Source organism: Aphidius gifuensis, linkage group LG2 (assembly GCF_014905175.1).
Source record: "Aphidius gifuensis isolate YNYX2018 linkage group LG2, ASM1490517v1, whole genome shotgun sequence".
NCBI classification, from domain to species: Eukaryota; Metazoa; Arthropoda; class Insecta; order Hymenoptera; family Braconidae; genus Aphidius; species Aphidius gifuensis.
In genome coordinates, this window is record NC_057789.1 from 14,516,363 (window position 1) to 14,525,868 (window position 9,506).

Genomic DNA, 9,506 nt, shown 5'->3' on the forward strand with positions numbered 1-9,506 from the left:
TCTTGTTATAAACAATATTCTGTTTGTTTCATGAAGATGGTGTCTTGTTTGAAACCATAGATGGTTTGCTTCAAAAAGGATACTTCTAAACGTAAACCATATTTCTTCTTGGCACAAACCAAATTCTGTTTTTTTTTATGCAGATGGCGTCTTGTTTCAAACCATAGAATGGTTTTTTTCAAGAAGAATACTTCTAAAAATATGCCACTAGCTTCTTGTTACAAACGGTCGATGGTTTAAAGCAAGATAATTGACTACTTATTTCAAACAACAAAATGTTTAATACAAACGATAAATTGATTAAATATTTAAATTAAAAAAAAAAAAAAAAAAAAATTGATTGATATTATTTTTGTAGTACATTGAGTAGACAAGTTGATGAAGACTATTTTTTTTTATGAACTACCGAAAACCTAACTGCCGCGAGCAGGAATCGAACTAGGGCCTAACCGAATGGGAATCTAACGCGTTACTGATGCGCCACGGAACCGAACGTGATTCAAGAAGTTTATTTATTATACATCAAGAACGTTTAGGTACAATCAATAAATTACATACAAAACATACATACAATTGTCATTTACTTTTTACTATGATATTTTAATTATGAATTAATTTTAAAAATTAGTTTTATTTTCAAAATAGTCATTTCTTAAAAAATTAAATTATGTCAGTTTATCTAAACTTGATGAAATTCGAATTAAATATCATTTTTCAACTGTATTGAAAATAAAACTAATTTTCAAAATAAATTCATAATTAAAGAATCCTTCCTATTATAAAAAAGACAATTCGATTTCTGCTCGCGGCAGTTAGGTTTTCGATAGTTCATAAAAAAAAAAAAAAAAAAATCGTCTTCATCAACTTGTCCACTCAATGTACTACAAAAATAATATCAATTTTTTTTAACCAAATATTTAATCAATTTATCGTTTGTATTAAATTTGTTGTTTAAATAAGTCGTTAATTATCGCGCTTAACCATCGACCGATTGTAACAGGCTGGTAACAACTTCTTGAAAAGTATTCTGTTTTGAAAAAAACGCCATCTGCATAAAAACAGTTAATAATCAGAAAAGAAGATAATGATTTACGTTTAGAAGTATTCTTCTTGAAGCAACACTGAAAAAACGGTGCCGCTGGCGCAGTGGTCTAAAGTACCGGCATTTGTAGTCCGCTGGCGCAACGAAACATTTCTTTCCCGCAGCCGACTATAAGTCCGCTATTTCAGCGGACCTGAAAATCAGCATGGGCACGCAACGTGGTCATATGGTGCTACAAATGCATAATAAATAAAGAATAATAAATGTCAATATCTTGTGTTTTTCGTACGTTTTTCATTGTTTATTAATTTAAAAAATATATTTTTTGATTCATTTATGATACATCGTTGTTTAAATTAATAGACAATGGAAATATTGATATAAATATAATTAATACACCAATAAGGTATTTCTTATAAGATTTTATTTCTTTAAAACCATTATTTGTGTATTAATTATATTTTTAAACTCCATTGAATTTTAAAATTATGTATTAAGTGGCTCATTATTTAAATATACAACGTATACGGTTGGGTCAGTCAATCCACCGGTACTATAAACCGTGAATCGGGCTGAACTGACGAAAAGGACTCGAGGTCCGCTGCGACAGCGGACCTGGTAAGTTGTCGCAACGTACCTTAGATTCTTCTACGTTAGTTCAGTTGCGACAACAGAGCTGGCTAGCAACGGACGTTAGTTCCGTTGCCGTAGCGTCAAGTACCGTTGCGCCAGCGGCATCGTTTTTTCAGTGAAACCATCTATGGTTTCAAACAAGACACCATCTTCATGAAACAAACAGAATATTGTTTATAACAAGACTTTTATTTTTCTTATTACAAACCAATTATTGCTTATAATAAACTATTTTTTTCTTTTTTCAAACAGAATATTGCCAAGAAGTTTTTTTCTAACTACAAGAATATTTTTTCTTATTTTTAACCAAAAATTTTCTCAGTGTGCAAGAGCGATAAAATATGCAGAACAACGTTGTCACACTTCGGGAGCAAAGTATTTAGAACGAAGACAGCAAAAGTCTGAAGATATTTTAAGATTCTTTAATATTAGTTTTTTTTTAAAGTAAATGTATTTATTATTACTCTCATGTCTTTGGAAAACAATAACGTACAAAATTTATTTCTATATACAGGAGCATATACTTTTGGTATAGCTTTATTTTTACAATTCAAATATTCTATTTTAAATATTATTTCAAAATAAGATAAACAATTTTCTGTTGAATATTAACTAAACAATTTATTTAATAATTATAATATTTGATTAGATGTTTGAATAGAATCCAAGATAGATATTTTACTGATTTGTGGGGTGGCAAACCCACGTCACGAATATATATTTTAACAAATAGTTTTTCCGAGCACACTTCGTAGCTTGGTGGCTGGATTCGAAGATCAATTTATTTTTTTAACACACCTTGTAGCTTGGTGGTCAGACTCGAAGTGTTTTCATTTTTACATATTATTCTACAAGCCAACACCACATTACTAAGGTAATGTGGTGGGAATTAGCGAAATATGTGCAGTAAATTCCATCTCACTACAATACGTTTATTAATTCACGTTGAACGATATAACAAATAAAAAACTATAGTATATGTATAGTTTATACCCTTAAGTTTTTGATGACAATATACACTCAGAAGAAAAATTGCTGTTATTAAGGAAGAAGTCACTACAGAATAGCAACGTTTATCTCGAAAATTTTATGATTTCATTGGAAAAAAAAATGATCAATTTGGGGAAAAATGTCTTGGTTTAAGATTTTTTTTTTCTTGAGACAATTTTTACATGTTTTGAGAAAATAAGCAATCAGTTTGAGAATGAATTTGCCTGAATAATATCATTTTTTCTCTTGAAATAAGAGATAAGTTGATCAATTGAAATCGATTATTAATTAATATAAAACAATGTCAATTTTTTTTTGAGAAAGAGATTCATTAATTTACATGATTATAATTTTTAATCGAATTAATAATTAAAAAAATCGACAGAAAATTTGCTCGAATAGAGTGCCATTGTACTCAATACCTCCTTACTCTAATTACTCAGTACCTCAATGAAATTCTATCTCACTTTTCTCATTATTCTCAATTTTTCAATTTAAATGATTATAACTTTATGCTAAAACAATGATAAGTTTGAGAGCAAATTTCCAGTTTTTCTTTTTCCTGAGTTCATTTGAAATAATCACTTTGTACGATATTAGAAAAAAAAAGCTGATAACAAAATGAATTGACGAATCACGAATCAGAAGGACGTCGGAGTTAAGTTGATGAAACTCAGAAAAATTAAGAACCCGTGTGGTCTAGAGGTCAAGGCGTTTGCCAGGTAAGCAAAAGACCCGGGTTTGATTCCCAGTGGGGGAACTTCTTTATTTTTTCTAAGTTTCTAGTTTTTTTTAAAAAATGAATTGATAAATAGAAGGACGTCGGAGTTGACTTGATGAAACTTCGAAAAAATAAAAAGCCCTATATAAAAAGCCTATATTCTATGGGTATAACCCCTTTTCATATTGATCAGAAAAAAATCCAAAAATCAGAAGGGCCTTTTGTCATAGCCCATTTTGTCGTTTTTTTTTTTTTTTTTACCAAAAGCTTTAAATCTAGGTAAATCATCGAGAAATTGGAAAAAAAAACTTAGGCCCTTCTGACATTAATGAAATGCAATCTTCTGCTGCTAACGTGGAAAGTTTAATTGTCATAACACAACGTTAAGACATATACCAAGACCAGGTAATTGTATATCTTGATCAATTGCTGCTGAACATCCATCAACAAATTTTTTTATTTTTGAAGAAAAAACTAATGTGTATCAACGATACACTTATTATTCACCATTAGTCATTAAAAGATATAAAATCACCACATAATTTATGAGTTATTATTTTAATTATGAATTTTTACTCATTCAGATTACAGAGGCATTTAGATTCCATTTAGAGCTTGTCTGTGATTTCTCGTCGTAGAAAAAATTTGGCTCCTTCTATCCGAAAAAATGGTTGAAATCTCCATAAGAACCAATGTTAAATATTATTTTCAATAATTAATTACAAAAAATTTAACCGATCAATATAAAAAAATAATTATACCGTTATATTCAGAATGAAAAGATCTACTTGTGTACAAAATTTCAGAACATTCTCATTATATTTAGAAAAGAAAGAGTAATTTCTGCATAACCTCCTTAATGTGGACTCAAAATAATTAAGCGCAGCAATCTAATTGATTATGAAATTATTATTTTTCAAATAATTACTAACTAATATCACTAATGAATTCATTCGGCTAGATCCTTTCCTTATAATATAACTATAGCTATACATTTGGCATAATTAATTATTCAAAAAGCTATTGGCAAATGTTGCTGACGGAAGGATGTAACGAAATAAATAAATTAGAAGTCTTTATTGATTCCTCAGCCATTAGCCACAATTATTTAAAATTATTATAGAAAATATTGCAGAGGAATTTATGCAAACTCCTAATTAATTAATTTGGTTACATCCTTTCCTTAGATACATTTGCCAATAGCTTTTTTATTAATTAATCAAACCAAATATATTAATTCGTAGTCCAAATAAATTCCTCAGTAATATTGTTTATAATAAATTGAAATAATTGTTGCCAATGGCTGAGGAATCGATCTAGACTATCGATTAATTTATTTGGTTACAATGGCAACGTCCGAACTCAGGCCCAAGCGCTCCAGGGAGGCGGAACGTGACTTATCGTTCATTCTGGCTTCCATGTCCGTCCGTTGTTATTTTTATTTATTGACTAGTTTTGTCTAGTTTTGCCAAGCTAAAAATAATGGACTTGGAAAAAAAAGTTAAATTTAAAAAAAAAAAACTTAGATATCTACATTATTTTACCAACAAAATTTTTTACTTAGCTAGATTTTTTACTTAGCTGTAATTGTAGCCAAACAATCAATATCTATATTATTTTAATTAACTAGATTTTTACTTAGCTAGATTTTTTACTTCGCTAAATTTTGTACTTAGCTTAAGTTTTTACTTAGCTAGATTTTTCACTTAGCTGTAATTGTAGCCACACAATCATTATCTGCATTATTTTACTTAGCAAGATTTTTTACTTAGCTGTAATTGTAGCCACACAACCAATATCTACATTATTTTACTTAGCTAGATTTTTTACTTAGCTGTAATTGTAGCCACGCAATCAATATCTACATTATTTCACTTAGCTAGATTTTTTACTTAGCTTTAATTATAGACAAACAATCAATATCTACATTATTTCCCCTAGCTAGATTTTTTACTTCAAAAAACTTGGAAAAAAAAAATTTTACGAAAAAAAACTAAGTCCCTTATTTTGATTTTGGCAAAACTAGACGAAACGAGTCAAAAAAAAATAAAAATACGGATGGTCATAATGGCCATAGTCTGCAATAATCCACCACGGGGGGCACCATGGGGTGCTCGGGCTTGAGTTCGGTATCAGCCGCCGTTACAACCTTTCCTTAGCAACATTTTCCATAATTAATTAATAAAAAAGCTATTGGCAAATGTTACTAAGAAAAAGATGTAACCAAATGAATTAATTGATAGTCTAGATTAATTCCTCAGTTATATTGTCTATATTAAATTAAAATTATTGTGTCTAACGGCTGAGGAATTAACGAAGACAACGAAATAATTTATTTGGCTACATCTTTTTCTCAACAACATTTGCCAATAGCTTTTTTATTAATCAATTATGGTAAATGTATCAAAGAAAAAGATGAAACCAAATAAATTAATGAGTAACTTTCACCTGATTTTCAAGTTTTTTTTAAATTTTCAAATCAATTAATTTCGTGTAGATTGCCTTGTAACTTATGTAAACGAAAATTCTTCAATTTGCAACTTGTAAAATTGGTATCGCGCGTTAAGGCATAGGTTTAGTAATTAGGATATCGCAAGTTCAAACCCAGTTAGGATAGAAAATTTCAAAAGTAATACGCCATCCAATAATATATAAAATACAATCGTATTTTCCTAGTCTTGTAACCGTGAACACAATTGTATTTTTTGCGTATCGTGACCACGAATACGATCGTATTTTTCGGTTCTTTTACCGAATACTATTGTCTTTCTATTTATACTTACAATTGTCTCTTGCTAAAATACTCTGATTTTTTCATCTTGGGTGGTCAATAAACTCAAAGAAAATGATGAATGATGATTACCTCATACAATTCTGCAACTATTTAATAATATTGTTTTATTATTAGGTTGACAACCATTCATAAAACGTCATGCATCATTTAATGCATCGTCATAGTGTCATATAGAGACCAGTATTTTTAATTATTATAAGACAATGTTAACACGTAGACAAAGACCATGTAATTTTATATTTCGATCAGTTGTTGCTCAATGTCCTTCGAAAAGTTTTCGAAAAGTTTTTTCGAAAACTAATAATACATTTAGATTTAGATCCTCGTTCAAATTAACTGAATAATATTATTTATTGGCTTCCTTTAAGGTGCTTTGGCATTTTTCATTGTTAGGTAAAAGACTAATTTTTTCTCTATGTAACGTCACATGGTTTAACGTATTGTAATACAGCCTCAAATTTCATTATTGCAGCATAAAAAAAAAATAATATTAAAAATTAGCTTCAAAAAAAAAAAAAGTAAAAGATTTTACAACTAATTAAACAGGAACCGGTTGACATTTTAGTATTGTCATTTCAACAATCACATAAAATCACATAAAATGATAATTATTATATAGTAACAAGATAATTTCTATGTTGTTTTTATTCTTCATTTTATGAGGTCATATTTTATTATTATACCTTTTTATCAAGAGACTCGGTAGAGTCTCGCCTCAATTTTTAAAAAGCGAGACTCTTTACCGGGTATAAGTATTTTAAGTCAGTGGTCCGTGACGTCGTCGTTTTTAATTTATCAAATGGCGTTCTAATTATTTGTTAAAAAAAAAAAATAAAAATAGTTTCACTATGTATATCGATGCCTCTCTTTCCAATAAGCATACTCTCGATTTTTTCCAACAAATAATAAAAAAGATATAAGAGTCTGTAAAAGCCAGGTATTAAATCTTACTAAAAAATAAATTTTCAAGCTGAAATGTCTAATTTCTTCGGATACGTTGCGCATACCCCGCGCCTATCCCTACTCCTGAATTTTTTTATATATGTGTGTATGCAGCCGCATGTGTTAGTTATTTATCATTGATGGTATATCAGAATTTGTTTCTTTTTCCTTTTATTCAAAGCGTACATATATAGTATATATACACGTTTAAATTTTTATATTCCAGAAAATTAGTATTCGATTATTATTTATTATTTATTATGGTATTCACGGTCAATTTAAAGTAGACGAATTACAAATATAATTTATTATTAATTTAAACAAAATAAGTGAAATAAAAACAAAACATAAATTTACAATTAATGTCGCCAAAAAGCCTCAATTTTTAAATACCTGTCTATTCATCATACCTTTAATAATCAAAAGACGTAAAATATCCAAAAGAATGTCAAAATTTTGAAGTATAAAGTTGAATAATTTGCTGGATAAAAAAAAATTTTTTTTAAAATTAGGCGCTATTTCGATACATGATATAATAATAATATAATGAATAATAAAAACTGCAGCGCCTAATTTTTTAAAAAATTTTTTTTTATCCAGCAAATTATTCAACTTTATACAAACGACATTCTTTTGGATATTTTACGTCTTTTGATTATTAAAGGTATGATGAATAGACAGGTATTTAAAAATTGAGGCTTTTTGGCGACATTAATTGTAAATTTATGTTTTGTTTTTATTCTATTATCATCACAGTTTCAATAATTTAATGAACAAATTATAATCATATAATGATTAATATAATTCATATAACCCTGAATTTTTTTTTTATCACATTATCATTTCATTATGGTTGTTATATTATCGAAACATAATAATAATTGAATCCATGATGATAATTGAAAATCAAAGATGAATAAATTTCTATTGTTTGAATATAAATGAATTTTCTTTTCAATTATTGCATGTTTATGATTTTTTTAAATTCTGTGATACTTTTTATAAAACGATGAATAATCACGAAAACGTGTAGGATTTATTGATCCACGAATGAACATTGTAGGATCGACCATTTTTTAGCATGCTCGATTGAATTAGCTTTATTTTTCATGACTTGGAGCCGTATAAAATTCTTTAATTCTTTGATATTCTCAAATCAAGGATCAGGACGATGAATTATTCTTATTTTAATTTAAATTAGCTCTGCTGAGAGATCGGGGCTATTGAAAGCCTAGAGAAGTGGAGGGAAGGCAAAATGGACCTGAGAGATTGGGGCTATTGAACGCCTAGAGAAGTGGAGGGAAGGCAAAATGGACCTCGGGTCTGATTGCTAATGCGGGCGCAGTGGTGACCGCGCCCTAGTTATAATAAAATAAAATAAACAAAATTACTGTTGTTGAGTATAAAGTTTTATTATTATCATTATGACCATAATTTATGTTATCATTATAAATATTATAGAAATATTCTTGTTATTAAATCTTTATTTCAACTGGTATTTCTTATAATATTATTTTTTTCTGTATCTAGTCACAAAGAACTTTTTTTCATATAATAATTGTAATAATAATAATAATGATAGTGATAATCGAAAAATCATAGGTGAATAGAATAGACATACTTATACATTGAATTTTTTTAGTTATTTATAGGATAGTTATTTATATTATTATTAGCCACAGGATCATTGGGGTTAGTTTTGAGAGAGTAATAATTTTTTCTTCAGATCGTTTAAACCAATCTCTGTTCACCTGAAAAATTTCAAAAATATCGATCAATGGGTTTTCATAGAAGAATGCCTTTTTTTTGTTCCGAGAACTATTGCTCATACCCGTGTAGGAATCGCCAAGCATGGAAACACGGCCATACACTGGCCGATAAACGGCAGCCCATGATTGGTAGCCAAGCAAGGGCCATTAATAGGATATACTTAGCAAACGATCGGTTCATTATTGTGTTGCCAAGATTGGCAGTCTTGTCTTGGCCAACGTCTGGCCATTAATTGGCTGGCCATTTAATGACTGCCGTTCATTGGCCGATCCTTGGCAAATTCATGGCTGGCCATTTAATGGGTACCAGTCATCGGCCAATTCATGGCAAATTCATGGCTGGCCATTTAATGGCTACCGTTCATCGGCCAATTCATGGCAAATTCATGGCTGGCCATTTAATGGCTACTGTTCATCGGCCAATTCATGGCAAAATCATGGCTGGCCATTAATGGCTACCGTTCATCGGCCAATTCATGGCTGGCCATTTAATGGCTACCGTTCATCGGCCAATTCATGGCAAATTCATGGCTGGCCATTTAATGGCTACTGTTCATCGGCCAATTCATGGCAAAATCATGGCTGGCCATTAATGGCTACCGTTCATCGGCCAAT